Here is a 16,190-nt window from a genome sequence, read left to right on the forward strand (position 1 = left end):
CTATCCTAGAGAATGTTCCATGTGTGCCTGAGAAGAATGTGTATTCTACTGCTTTTGGATGGAATATTCTATAAATATCTATTAAGTCCATCTGGTCTAATGCATCATTAAGTGCTGTGTTTCCTTGTTGATTTTCCCTCTGGATGATGTCTGTTGCTTCAAGTGTGGTGTTAAATTCCTCCACTATTTTTGTGTTATTGTTGAATTCTCCTTTTAAGGCTGTTAGCAGTTGCCTTATATTTTGAGGTGATCCTATGTTGGATGAATGTATATTTATAATTTTACATATTTTTCTTGGCTTGATCCTTTAATCATTATGTGCTTATCTTCTTGGTTTCTTTTAACATTCTTTATATAACATCTATTTTCTCTGATATGAATATTGCTACTCTAGTTTTCTTTATTTCCATTTGCATGGAATATTTCTTCCATCCTCTCATTTTCAGGTTATATGTGTCCTTAGAGCTGAAGTGGATTTCCTGTAGACAGCATATATATTGCTCTTGTTTTTGTATCCATTCAGCTAGTCTATGTCTTTTGTTTGAAACATTTAGTCCATTTATATTTAAAGTTATTATTGATATGTAAGTTCTTTTGCCATTTTGTTAATTGCTTCAGATTTGTTTTTGTTGGTGTTTTTTCTTTCCTTCTCTTAGTCTTTTCTTTTCTGGTTTTATGACTCTCTTTAGAGTTGCATATGTATTGCTTTTTCTTATTTCTGTGTGTATCAATTGCAGGTTTTTGTTTTGCATTTATTATAAGGCTTCGATATAGGAGTCATGCTCTCTCTTTATCTATATATCTATCTATATCTATACATGCAAAACTGTTTTAGGTTGCTGGTTTCTTAACTGCAAATGCATCTCCAGTATCATGTATGTGTACTCACCTCTTCTCACAATTGCCAGTTTTTATTTCATATTTGTGTATGGCTGATATCCTGTTTTTATTATTAGTTTGCCTTTACTGGTGAGCTTTCTCATTTGTAATGTTCTTGCTTCTGTTGTGGCTTTTCTTTTCCATCTAGAGAAGTCCTGTAGTATTTGTTGTAAAGATGGTTTAATGGTGTTGAATTCTCTTAGCTTTTTCTTGTCTGTAAAGCTTTTTATTTCTCATTCAAATCTGAATGAGAGCCATGATGGGTAGAATATTTTTGTTTGGAGATTTTTTTCCTTTCATCACTTTAGGTATATCAGGCCACTCCCTTCTGGCTTTTAGGGTTTCTGCTGAAAAATCAGCTGACAAACCTGACTGGGGTTACCTTGTATGCTATTTATTGTTCTTCCCTAATTGCTTTCAATATTTTCTCTTTGTCAATAATTTTGGTCAATTTTATTAATATGTGTCTTGGGGGGTTCCTCCTTGTGTTTATTTTATATGGTATTTGTTCTGCTTCCTGTATTTGAGTGAGTGATTTATTTCCCATGTTAGAGAAGTGTTTGGGTATTAACTTTTCATATATTTTATCTGGGCCTTTCTCTGTATCTTTTTCTGGCACCCCTATAATGTGAATATTTGTACATTTAAGGTTACCCAGAGTTCCCTTAGACTCTCCTCATTTTCTTTTCTTTCTTTTATTCCCCTTATACTTTTCCACATCCCACCTTGCTTATTTTGCCTCCTGTAATCTGCTATTGGTTTCTTCTAGTGATTTTTTATTTTGGTTTTTTGAAATTTGGATCTTTGCTTATTTATTTATTTATTTATTTATTTATTTTATTTTCCCACTGTACAGCAAGGGGGTCAGGTTATCCTTACATGTATACATTACAATTACAGTTTTTCCCCCACCATTTCTTCTGTTGCAACATGAATATCTAGACATAGTTCTCAATGCTATTCAGCAGGATCTCCTTGTAAATCTATTCTAGGTTGTGTCTGATAAGCCCAAGCTCCCGATCCCTCCCACTCCCTCCCCCTCCCATCAGGCAGCCACAAGTCTCTTCTCCAAGTCCATGATTTTCTTTTCTGAGGAGATGTTCATTTGTGCTGGATATTAGGTTCCAGTCATAAGTGATATCATATGGTATTTGTCTTTATCTTTCTGGCTCATTTCACTCAGGATGAGATTCTCTAGTTCCATCCATGTTGCTGCAAATGGCATGATGTCATCCTTTTTTATGGCTGAGTAGTATTCCATTGTGTATATATACCACCTCTTCCGAATCTAATCATCTGTCGATGGACATTTGGATTGTTTCCATGTCCTGGCTATTGTGAATAGTGCTTTAATCTTTAAATCTATTTCTTTGGTAAAAGTTTCTTGTGATTAATCTTTGCCTCCAGTTTTTTCCAAGATCTTTTACCATCTCTCTTATCATTACTATAAAGTCTTTTTCATGCATGCTACTAATTTCCAGTTCACTTAGCTCTTTTTCTGGGGGTTTCTCCAATTCCCTCATCTGATTTATATTCCTTTGCCTTTTCATTTTGTCTGGTCTCATTTTTGCAGGCTAGAGGATTGTAATCTCTCTTGTTATCTGCCTCCTTGTGGGGGATATTGATAAAGGGGCTTATTTCAGCCTTCAGATCAGAGGGTTGGTATACCTGCCCACTGGTAGGCGGAGCTGAGTCTTTTCCCTCTAGTGGATGGGGCTATGTATCTGGGTGTGATTAGGGGCAGCTGTATGCCAAGGAGGACTTTAGGCAGTCTGTTGGACTGATGGGTGGGCCTGTGATCCAAACTTGTTTGTTGTTTGGCCTGGGGCTTCTCAGCCCTGATGAGTGGTGCCAGATTTTTCCAAAATGGCAGACTCCAGGGAGCTCACACTGATGAATATTTCTGGGACCTCTGCCTCCAATGCTGTGCCCCCACAATGAGCCACAGCTGTCCTCTACTTTCCCAGGATACACTTCAACTGTAGGTAGGTCTGACCCAGATTTTTATGGAGTCCCTTCTTTGCCCTGGGACCCAGTGCACATGGAATTCTCTGTGTACTCTCCAAAAGTGGAGTTTCTGTTTCTCCTACTCCTGTGGAGCCCCTACACACATTCCTCACTGGTGTTCAATGCCAAATACTCTGGGGGCTCCTCCTCCCAATGCCAGACTCCCTATCTGGGGAAACTGATGTTGGGTTCAGAACTCTCACTTCTGTGGGAGAGCGTCTGTGATATAGGGTTTTTCCCCCCAGTCTGTGGATCATACACTAAGCAGGTATGGGACTGCTTATATTGTGAATGTTCCCCTTCTATAGTCTTGATGTTTCTTATTCTTTGTCTTTGGGTGTAGAATATCTTTTTTAGCAGTTTTCAGTCTATTTTATTGATGGTTGTTCAGTGATTGTCTATAATTTTAGTGTTTTCATGACAGAGTGTGAGCTTAAGTCTTTCTACCTGCCGTCTTATTCCAATATCTGATAACAACTTAACTTAAATAGCCTACAAAAAACTACATTTTTCTTTCCCTTATTTTATGATTTTTTTGTATTTATTAATAAATTATTTCACATGTAGTTATTTTTAATACTCTGTTTATTTATTTATTTGTCTTTTTCCAATGATTGGGCTGCTTCTGCGGCATATGGAGGTTCCCAGGCCAGGGGTCCACAGCAATGTGGGATCCGAGCCACATCTGCAACCTACACCACAGCTCACAGCAATGCTGGATCCTTAACCCATTGAGCAAGGCCAAAGACCAAACCCATAACCTCATGGTTCCTAGTCAGATTTGTTAACCACTGAACCATGATGGGAACTCCTAATACTCTGTTACTTTAACATGTATACTAGAATTAGGCTGTTAATAATCACCATGTTACAGTATTATAGTGTTTTGATTTGGCTAAATACTTACCTTTACCAGTATGTTGTATTCTTCATATGTGTTCATGTTACTAATTAACTTTATTTAATTTGGATTTGAAGGACTCCTTTCAGTATTTTTTTCTAAAGCAAGTCTAATGTTGAAGGATTTCCTCCTTTTTTGTTTGCCTGTCATAATTTTATCTTAATTTCTGAAGTACAGCTTTACTTTATTTTAGTTTATTGTATTGCATATATTATACTAGTCTCTTTTGACCTGTATGAAATCCATCCATTTATATTTGAATGGGAACTCCCTTATATTTTATAAATTTATATTCTTTGCATCATTGAAGATTCTTTGTCTTGGATGTTTTACAGTTTTATTTTTATATGTCTTAGAGAGAATATCTTTATAAGTATTTGGTAACCTAAGAGCTTCATGAACTTGCATACCTGTATCTTTCCCCAGATTTGGAAAGCTCTAAGACATTACCTTTTAAAATAAAATTTCTCTTCCCTTCTTACTCTCTTCTCTTTCTGGAGCTCCAATGATTCAAAATTTGAACCTTTACTTGTAATCCATCAATTATGTTGCCTTTATCCTTTCATTACTTTTCCCTTTTTTTAAATGATTTTCTTTGTTCTATTATAATAAATAATTTCAAATTTCCTATATTAAAGCCTGCCATTTTTTTTTTCTGCTTGACCATGTCACCTGATCATTGTATTCTTCAACTCCAAGATTTTTAAAGATTTCTGTTTTCTTTGTTAAACTTCTTATTTTGGTCATGCGTTGTTTCCCTTACATTAATGAGCTCTCTTTCTCTGTTCTCTTGTAACTCACTGAGTTTCCTTATGCTAGCTGTTTTCAATTATTTATCTGATAAATTGAAGATCTCAATATATTTGTGTTTGATTCACCAAGTGATTACTGTGATACATTGCTGGAAAATGTTGCCTTTAAATTGTTCATATTCCTTAGAATTTTGCTTTGGTACTTTTGAATTTAAAGTAGTGCTTTCCTCTTCTGGTTTTTATTACCCTCTTTCTGGGGAGAAATATTTTGAGCTATACGTTGTCTGAAGCTTTCTCAAGCTTCTATGGATATACCAGTTCCATACTTCTTTTATTTATTTATTCATTTTTATTAAAGTATAGTTGATTTGCAGAGTTGTTCCAATTTCTTCTGTACAGCAGAGTGACCCAGTCATACCTATATATTTATATACTTTTTCTCATACCATCTTCCATCATGTTCTATTCCAAGAGATTGGATATAGTTCCCTGTGCAGTTTGACCCATATGATATCACTTATTTGTGGAATCTAAAATATGGCACACATAAACCTACCTATAAGATAGAAACAGACTTATAGACACAGAAAACAGAGTTGTGGTTGTCAAGGGGGTGGGGGGAGGGAGTGGGATGAATGTGGAGTTTGGGATTGGTAGATGTTCCAATCTTCTTGCTCCCTATTGGGACTGAGCTTCTAAACTTTTGTGCCTTCTCTGGATCCTGTAATTCACCAAGTTGTGTGCTGACATTTCTCTTTTGTTTTTCAAAATATAATTCTAGAGCTCATATTTATAATCTTTCCCTGGCCTCTAGATTTGGCCAATGTTCTTTATGTACTCACCAGCTATCTGCCAAAGCCTACTTATAGCACATTTGTGAGTGCATACAGGAAAATACCTATAAGGTGGAGGGAATATATGGGGAAGACACACAGAGTGCTGACACACACATAGGCCAGATATAAAAATAAAAAGATGACACACTCCCAGTGACTTGTGAATAGTTGTCTCATTGGAATCTGTGATGTAGTTAGAATCCATGTCTCTTTAATGCCTTCAGCTATTCCTGGTTGCTGCTTTCTCATAGTTTCCAATACAGAGCCATGGAGCTCCTAGTTTAGTTCCCTTAAAACGTTAAGACAAATGCCCCTTTGGCATGTCCAGTGTATGTGAGGAAGTCAGGTGCTTACTCACATACTCTTTACTCTCAGGATAAATTAAAGTCAAATATCTTTCTTAGATGTACCACCTTATATAAATCTAACTGTCCTTTTACCCATTCTAATCTATCCATTTTTTTTTCTTTTTTTTTGCTTCAGTGAGGTGCCAGAACCCTCTGAAAACCTAGATATCAACAAAGGACCTCTTTTATGTAGGTTATTGCCCTAGATGTGTTCTCCAGGGCATCCTAAAATACAGTGGAGAATTCTGAGCCTGGTTCATTGGTTTCTGCAGAATCCACAGCCAGAACTGAATTATGCCTGCCTATTACCCAATGTGTAAATGGGCTAGACACTTCCAATATTCCCTTTCATAGGGAAGTGAAAACATTTTTTATCAAAAACATTTTTGTTCATGAATGGGTATTATATTTTTTGTTTGGGGGATCAAAATTGCCAACATAACATTGGATGTAAACTCCTGCTTTTTCTTTCTTGATGTATCACATTTTTTTCCTTTTAGATGTTGTCTAAACTTTATGCTGTTATAGGTTTCTATTTCATCTATTGATATAAATTACTCAAAATTTGATTTTGAAATATATTTTAAATTGACAGATAACTGTAAACCAGCTATGATAGAAAAAATAAAAATCATTAAAAAATAATATAAAAAATAAACAGGCATAAAAAAAAGAAAGTCACTTGACACTTGGATCCTAGGACTTGAAAAAAATGAAAATATCATTTTAAGAAGGAAATACCTATTGTATCTCCATTAACGTCACCACATGGTTTTATTGTTTCTTAAAAGTATTGCATTCACAGTATAATGGTCTTGTTATATAATTTTTTAAAATAAATACAGTGATTAGATCAATTTCAAAATTTAAACCAGTTGTAACATTTCAGATTCTAATTAGGCATCAAGTTATTCTGTGTTTATGCACAGGAGTGTGATAATCTACCAGCAACTATAGATACTGGACTAGACTTAGCTAATCATTTTATCCATTTCCTTTGTATGCCAACTTACTGTATGACACCAATTGGATTTAATATAATATAAATCTTATATAGATATGCTAATAATTATACAATTACTGATGTGATAAATTCATTTCAGTAATAAAAAATAAAAAATGCACATAATATAAAAAGTCCTTATTTAACTTATGAACTGAGCAGAAATTTAATGGTTTTCAATGGACTATTTTTAAATGCTCCCCCAATATTAAGTAATTAATTAATTTATTATGTATGCCAAGATTCATAAAGCATTGGTATAATTATTCAATTCATAAATGTTCATTAAATGCCTATTTTTTTGCCTATACTTATACTAATCTCTGGAAACATAATAGAGATGAAGGAGAATCAGAAAGCATTAAAACAAAACTTTTTATAAGTTAAAATTGATTGCATATGTTAATATACAACTAAAAAGTTAGAGGATATTGGATAATTCAAAGTAGTATTTACATAAGAGGAAAGAAAAAATTAGAGACTAAGGATTAAGTAGAAGATGAAAATAACACAGTTTTATCTTAGGTAATGGAAGTATATACTGGATTGTTTAATACTTCATTAACTGTTGTACCAGGAAATATAATATGTATAGTAGATCTGAAAGTCTTTAAAACAATATCTATAGTTGCTGGTATGATTATCAGATCATAAATAGCTGTGTTATAGATATTTATAGATATATGTATATGATATTCTGTTACATATAAATACCCACGCTCCTGTGCATAAACACAGAATAACTTGATGCCTAATTAGAATCTGAAATGTTACAACTGGTTTAAATTTTGAAATTGATCTAATCAGTGTATTTATTTAAAAAAATATATAACAAGACCATTATACTGGGAATGTAATACTTTTAAGAAACAATAAAACTATGTGGTGACATTAATGGAGATACAATAGGTATTTTCCTTCTAAAAGGATATTTTCATTTTTTTCAAGTCCTAGCAACCAAGTGTTATGTGACTTTCTTTTTTTTTTTTCTGTGACTTTCTTTTCTTTCATTTTTAATGATTTTTATTTTTCCATCAGAACTGGTTTACAGTGTTCTGTCAACGTTCTACTGCACAGCAAACAAACATATGTGCATTCTTTTTCTCACATTATCATGCTCCATCATAAGTAGGATTTTTTTTAAATATAGGTTTTTGAAATTCTCTGGGTTAGCAACTAATTGCCAGCAGTGATCAGGCCCCAGAGACCTCCTGAGAAGCCCTGTTCCCTCTATGCAGCTTATGCTTTTTTTTTCTCAAAAGAATGAAAATGTTCAGCCCTTTTGTCACATCTTCTAATGACTACACAGTGCCATATATTTAACTGGGGAGTCACTGACAGTGAGTGTGCCTTTGATGAGAACTCAAAGCTAGGAAGACTTCTGGATGGCTTTCAGAAAGTCTGTCCTAGATTTTCCAGATTCTGTCACTGACCTGCTTTCCAACCCAGGTAAGCTACTTACACATCTGAGGTGGAACAGTTGAAAATTAAGAAAAATCACCATACGTATATAAATTTGACAGTTATGAGATATTCTTGGCCTCTAAGGGAAAACATGCAAATATATGGAGAATGATATATTTTAATATAATGAGATTATCATTGTGCTCTTTTCAATCTCAACAATCCCGTGTTGTAAATTATGTAGAGACTGTATGTTAAAACATTCCTACATTTAGATGTATAACTGATTTGTTTCAATGCTTTTTGGCAGATATTTTACTGTACGCTATTTTTTTATCTTGTTATAGTAGTACATTTTAAAACTCCCTCATATTAAAAGGGGTACAGGATTAAATAGTGCATTGTTTAGTATAATTTAAAATAAGCCCTTGAGTTTAGTGATTTCATGTCTTTAGATACTCTACATGTAATAATATGAAACAAATCATCCTTAAGAAAGGTACAGATTGCATAATAAAGACTAAAATCTACATAGAAAGATATTTATTAGATATAACTAGTGCCATCACAAAAAGTTTCTAATGTCATAATCTGATAAAAATAAAACAGAATTTTGAACCATAATCAATATTGAGGCTGCACAGAAGAAAGATTTATTTGGGGTCTGAAGAATTGCATTTCAGGAGCCACATATCTGAGCAAAACTGAGTGTGCTGAAGAAAAGAAAGAGCTGGGGTTAATAAAGGTAAAAGCCAGGAGGCTGTATTCTGACACAAGAAATATTTGTCCTTCAGGGATAGGTTGTCATGGGTTGTTTTAGGTTAAGGGTCTGATAAGTATCTTGAATTTCTGACAGATGTTCTGGAAGCCTTTATTAGAATAATAAGTATTCAAAAGATCAGATCCCATAGAGGCTGAGATGTGCTTAAGTCTAACTTCTTCAATTGTCTCCCAGCTCCATTTTGGATATATCTTTTAGCAATGCTAACTCCATTTTTATGTTCCTTTGACAAAAGAGAAAAGATGAAGAAGAAGAAAGAAAGAAAAAGAGAAAGATTAACACATTTGTTAATTTTGGGCCATATCAATGACAATAGAATATGTGGCCCCCAAACATGATTATAGCTGATCTCTTGGCAAACAAATGCAGCAAAATTGTCATTTGATTCAGTGAGCTGAAAAATGGATCTTTAATAAAATATTCTGATAATATAGTAATCAATTAGAAATAAAATTTAGATATGTTTCACATTTAAAAATTAAGTTGATTAAAGATTTAGATCTAAGTATCTTTTTAAATATAAATATTTAAACTAAAACAGCGGCAGTTGTATATGAAAAATTTTACATAAACTATAAACAAATAAAACTTTAAAGTATTATGGAAAGTAAACTAGGATTTGGAAAAAAAAATAGATTTCCTGTTCTGGTGCAGTGGTTATGAATCTGACTGCTATGGGATTCAACACCTGGCCGAGAAAATTCCATATGCTGTGAATATGGCCATAAAAAAACAAAAACAAAAACAAAACTGTGAGGATAAGAAATAAATAAACTATGTTAAAATATTTAAAATTGTAGAATTTATGTGGACATATATCAAAAGCTAAAAGTAATGTGTATTAATCTTTGACATATTTAGTAGAAAAAGGTAAATATGTCAAGTTAAAATCTCGTAAACATTTTGGTGAAGAATTATCAGGAACAAATGAACATATGATAACAAAAACACAAGTTCAATCCACAACAGGGACCCACTCTTTTGCTTGCTAAATGTCAGGTTGGAAAGAGAGAGTCTCATACTGAGTGAAGTAAGTCAGAAAGAGAAAGAAAATTACCATATGATATCACTTATATCTGGAATCTAATACATGGCACAAATGAAACTTTCCACAGAAAAGAAATTCATGGACTTGGAGAACAGATTTGTGTTTGCCAAGGGGAAGGGGGAGGGGGAGGGAGTGGGATGAACTGGGAATTTGGGGTTCATAGATACAAACTATTGCCTTTGGAATGGATAAGCAATGAAATCCTGATGTATAGCATTGGAAACTATACCTAGTTACTTACGATGGAGCATGATAATATGATAAAAAAGAATGTATAGATGTTTGTGTGACTGGGTCACTTTGCTTTACAGTAGAAAATTGACAGAACACTGGAAACCAGATATAATGGAAAAAACAAAAATTATAAAAAATAAATAAGATAAAATTAAGAAAAAAGAGTAAATTACCAAGACTGCTTTCTGTGGTAGATCAGGGAAAATCATGTAAAGCAACCTGAATATAAGAGTCAATTTTTCCTTAATAAAAATATATTTTTAGGCAAGATAAAGAATATTTTCTTAGCCACTTCGGTGTTGTTTTAAGTTACCAAAAAATTCAAAAGAATTTACATTTAAAATAATACAATATTTTATATAAAATCAGTTACTAAAATAAAATACTATGGAGTGGAGATTTAAATCATACTCAAAGGGGTTACATTTCTAAAATAGTTAAAGCCATGAGATTATACAAACAATTATAATAATTTAAGTAAATATAGGGAAATACATATTTTAATTATATTCTGTAGTTACATATTTTATGTACTATATCAATATATCTATGCAAATTATTTGCTGAAATATATGCTTAAAAGAAGAAAAGAAAAAAACAAACTTACAGAACTTTCTTTTATTCGATGGATTAGAAGGGACTTTATTTCTTTTTTGTTTCATAAAATATGTTATCTATAGTGCTCATAACATGAAATATATGCATTCAATTTCTTTGAAATATTTTAAAGTAAAAAAATCTTTAAAAATAATTCAAGGAAATTTTAGTAAAAAAATACCATTCATCTAAATTTATTTTTATTTACATAATGACAAACGAGCCCATAGTATCATTTTAAACAGAATCCAAATGAGCTAGAACATTCTTGTCTAAATGCTAATTATGATGCATCTGAGCCAAGTAAAGGTAAGTACATGAAATTTAACTATGAATAGTAAGAGAACTGAGGAAGTGATACAGTCTGATGTAACGTGGATACTCTACACTTCCCTCAGGAATCCCTGAGAGAAAAAATTGGGTCAGTTCAGGATAAAATCATGAGAGTTTAGCATAGAGAATCTGAGTTCAGCTGACATATCTTGACCACATCCAACACACATGGCTCTCATATTTCCTCAGCCAGTTGGACCTCTTGTAGTGGACACAGTTCCTTAGCCCTAGACTGCTTACTTGTCCTGTTTCCCCTGAATAAAAAGATGCTCTTCCGTTCTTGCATCCTCCATTTTTATGCTCAACCCAATTTTTAAAGTATTTTTTAAAATTAATTATCTTTAAAACAGTCGAATACTTATGATTAACTTGCTTGTTTTTTCACTTTCTATTCCTTTACCCTATGGGCCTTCGTGTAAATCAGGGATTTTACCTCTCTGTTTCATGGTATATTGCCATGTTGTAACACAGCTCCTCGCATATGGAAAGTTTTTTTTTTTTTTTTTTGGTCTTTTTGCCTTTTCTAGGGCTGCTTCCCACGGCATATGGAGGTTCCCAGGCCAGGGGTCAAATCAGAGCTATAGCCATCGGCCTACGCCAGAGCCACAGCAACGCAGGATCCGAACAGCTTCTGCAACCTACACCATAGCTCAGGGCAACGCCAGATCCCTAACCCACTGAGCGAGGCCAGGGATTGAACCCTCAACCTCATGGTTCCTAGTCAGATTTGTTAACCACTGTGCCACAACAGGAACTCCTGGAAAGTTTTAATAAATACACATAAAATTGCTACCAAATAGAAGTGGACCATTGTAATTTTCCTCAGGTTTCTGCATTGCTTGGCCACTAAAAAATTTAATATGTACAATCTAGATATCAATTTTATACACCTAACAGTATTTTTGTTCCCAATGTCACTCATTCTTGTTATCCTCTGAATAGTTCTAAAGTTCCTAGATAATAGAATATTAATATTCGAGGACAGCTATCCCCAAATATAATGCCCTAGGTTACGATTGTTTAGCTAATGCCTCTGCATCATCTTTCATTTTCTTTCTGCCCATGATTTAAAGCTTTAAAATACTTACATATTTTTATAATTTTATCACTTTGATTTTTCTATTGTTAAATTCTAGCTCTATATAAAACATTGTTATGTCCAAGAGATTATTGAGGAGAACAATAGTGAACATTTATGAAGCAAGAATCAGAGAATACTTTTTGTTTTGTTTTTGTTTTTTGGCCATGCCCATAACATTTGGAAGTTACTGGGCCAGGGATTAAACCTGAGCCACAGCCATTACCCAGTGATAATGCCAGATTCTTAGCCACTAGGAATTCCCAGAGAATATATTTAATATTTTCATTTCACTACTTCTATAATGCTTAACATTTTGTTGTATCAGGTGCTATTGTAAAATTATTCATATAATTTGGGAATGATTCACCTGTAGTAGTTATTATAGCCATTTCTTAGATAAGAATATTAACTCATATTTTTGTTATTTACTTAAATAAATTTAAATTTATTTGGAAAAAACATCCAACCAAGTTGTGCCTCATTTAAACCTGATGTTTCAAATACCAAAGTTCTCTTCTTCAGACACTAGAAAATTATTTATGGTCAAGGCCTTACACTTTCAAACCCACAATGGGAAGAGAAGAGCCCTGTTGCTGGGGAAAGAAATCTCCATTTTATGCCTTCATATTAACCACACCAAACAATATGAACATTACCATGATAAATTAGAGAACTACATATTTCAAAGATAAAACTTTGTATTCAATACTTTATTTTAATTAATTAATTAATTGGTCTATTTGTATTTTTAGGACCATAACCATGGCATACGGAGGTTTCCAGGCTAGGGGTCCAATAGGACCTGTAGCCACTGGCCTATGCCACAGCCACAGCAACATGGGATCCAAGCTGCATCTGTGGCATATACCACAGATCAAGCCAACACTGGATCCTTAACCCACTGAGTGAAGCCAGGGATTGAATGTACATCCTCATGGATGTTAGTTGGGTTCACTAACCACTGAGTCTTGATGGGAACTCCTCAACATTTTATTTTAAATAATTTAGACAGCTACTGCATAAACTCATATCCTTATGGAAGAGAGATTTTACCCTATTGGTCTAAGGTAAGGAAAAGCACCCATATGTCCCATTTCCTAACACCCTTTGGAAACTAATTCTTTCCATCTCTAGATAAATTGAAGTAAAGTTTTTCTTAAACTCATTCACTAAATCTTACTTACAATTATGTCTAAAATCCAATGCCAATAGCAACAGAATGCATCAACAAGAGCTTCCCAGTGAGATTTATACTTCTTGGCTACTCTGAATTCCCTCAGCTAGAAATGACTCTTTTCTGGATTGTGATCATCATGTACATCATGATCGTTCTCTCCAACTTGACTATCATCTTCCTCTCTTGTGTGGACCCTCGACTCTGCACCCCCATGTACTTCTTTCTTGGCCATCTTTCCTTCTTGGATCTCTGCTTCACCACAATTGTTGTACCCCAAATGTTGTTCAACTTGTGGGGGCCAGATAAGAGCATCACCTATAGAGGCTGTGTTATCCAACTGGGCATGTTGCTCTGTGTTGGTGCCACACAAGGTGTCATGCTGGTGGTGATGGCTCTTGACCGCTATGTTGCTATCTGCCAGCCCCTGCGCTATCCTATCATCATGCATCCTCAGTTCTGTTGGAAGCTGGTGCTTCTGTCCTGGCTGTCTGGCCTGACAGAATCTGTTACCCAAACTCCCATCACATTCAGGCTGCCCTTTTGTGCAAACCACTGTCTGGATGATTTTCTATGCCAGGTCCCATCCCTCATACGGCTGACTTGTGGAGACACTGCCATTACTGAGTGGCAGATGACAGTCTCTGCTATTCTCTTTACCATCATGCCCATGGGATTGATCCTGACTTCTTATGGATACATAGCCCAAGCTTTGGGTAACATCCAATCTGAGGAGGGGAGGCAGAAAGCCATTGCCACCTGCTCCTCCCATCTTACTGTGGTCTTCATGTTTTATGGGGCAGTGGCCATGGTTTACACAGACCCTAAGAACCAGTTTGCCTCAAAGTGTGGCAAGTTGGTCACCTTCTTCTTCACTGTGGTCACACCATTGTTGAACCCTCTCATCTATACCCTGAGGAACAAAGATGTGAGAAGTGCCTTGCAAAGACTGCTGAGGAAGGGAATCAGCATAAGAAAACAAAGTAAACTGATTTTTTGAACCAGAATGCAAGTTGAAAATAATGATAACAACCCGCTCTCTATAAGAGTGTCTTTGAATTATCATTAAAACTGGGTGGGTTTAGGTAAAAGATAGAACTTTATGAATTATTATTTATGCCTATTGTTTTACAAGTCACTTTTGTAAAAAAAATCTGTATAAATCAATGTTTTGTCCATGTATTAAATGTTCAAATTAGATTTTTCTAGGGAGGTACACTATTTGAAAAATTAAGTTTTGAGGAATTTATATTTCTTAAAAATTTAGACAGCATGAACGTAACACTTTAAAATTAGAAAAGTAGTGACTTGTGAATTATATTTTATGTGTTTTAAAATTAAAAAAAAAAGAACTGTATGTCACAAATTTTTCTAGACAAGCTTAAATGAAGAAGGGAAATATTCTTGGAGTTTTCCTAGGTCTTTTCTAACCATGCAGCCTGTCATCTTTAATTTGACTGTGAGAATGATATCTTGGGTATAAAGAAGTGTTGCTTGCATGTATTGTACTATATTTGCCTTTTATGTGAAATTTTGTAAGATGAACTCAGAACAGTGAGGTGCCTCTGAGGTGTTTAAATACACACAATGTGTAGGTACACTTAACATATGAGACACACCTTTAAATTTAATCCATACATAATTTATTATTTTTTTGACTTTTTTTTTTCTTTCTGGCTGTGTCCATAGCATGCGGAAGTTCCTGGGCTAAGGACTGAACCCATGCGATAACAATGACCTAAGCCACTGCTATGATAACATCAGATCCTTAACATACTGCACCACAAGAGAGCTGTCTTCAATTACCTATGCACAAATTAAATTACAAATTCATGTAAATTACAGTTCTCATAAAAATGTAGTCAAATCTATTCTTTGACCTAAAAACAAAAATTGGGACTATTTTAAAATAAAAATAGTATTTAAAAAGTTGTTTCTCCTGTGTTTTCTTTTCTGTAAACTTTTATAAATGCAACTTAGCCAAAATACAAGTGGATTTTCACAAAAAGAACTCAGGTATTAAATGGTGCTCCTGGAAATTTTTAGCACCATTAAATTGAATTGGTAATTTTTATTGAGGCTTATTGAATATTTTAAGGGCCTTGTGCTATTATGTACACCAAAAATACCATGTAATTACAGGAAATTGTGAGACAGACAGGAATACCCTGATTTATCACAGTATTTGTAGTGTTTGCTAGATGTCATTAGTCAGTAATTTGGAACAGAACAGAGTATTGGTGAATACTGGAATACATATCACACACAGAAAAGAGACGTAGCTGAAAATGATGAAGATGGGAGAAGGGGTTTTATTTATTTGTGATGTGAAATTTCTTTTTCAAAATATGTGTATGGAAATGGTGGGTATTTTTCTTTTGTTGTTGCTGTTGTTAAAGCCTAAGAATACATAATAGACGCAATAATTGTGGGACTACGGGAAACATTACTTTTTGCACTGTTAGCTGACAGGATGAAGTGGTTGCTATGTATTTATTTATTTTTGTTTCTCCCCTTATTACTTTCTTGTTTATTTATCTTTTAATTCTTCTACTGTTCAAATCAACTCCTTTTTAAAAATAAGTTCTGGTGTTTATTCATCTTCTTTCCATTTAAAAATATGTTCATCTTCAATAATTGGCATATCCTGTTAGTCTTGTAAGTTGGGTAAAATAATGCTTTGCGGTGCATTTTATATTAATAAGCAGCAGGAGCAGATTATGGGTCAGAAATTTTTAACAAAGTTTGATTATTATTGCTTTTTAGGCATAAGCCCAGTGAGCAATATGTTTCAAGTAGCCTTCATCAAACTG

General features: G+C 34.0%; 1 pseudogene; it reads left to right on the top strand.

The window, feature by feature from the left end:
- The first annotated feature begins 13,372 nt into the window (after positions 1-13,372).
- Positions 13,373-14,377, top strand: LOC110259583 (olfactory receptor 2H1-like; annotated as a pseudogene).
- The last annotated feature ends 1,813 nt before the right edge of the window (positions 14,378-16,190 follow it).

Source organism: Sus scrofa, chromosome 2, assembly GCF_054392235.1.
Source record: "Sus scrofa isolate SSC_HxYL_T2T_F1_AM1 chromosome 2, Sscrofa_HxYL_maternal_Yorkshire_Landrace_v2.0, whole genome shotgun sequence".
In the NCBI taxonomy this organism is placed as follows: Eukaryota; Metazoa; Chordata; class Mammalia; order Artiodactyla; family Suidae; genus Sus; species Sus scrofa.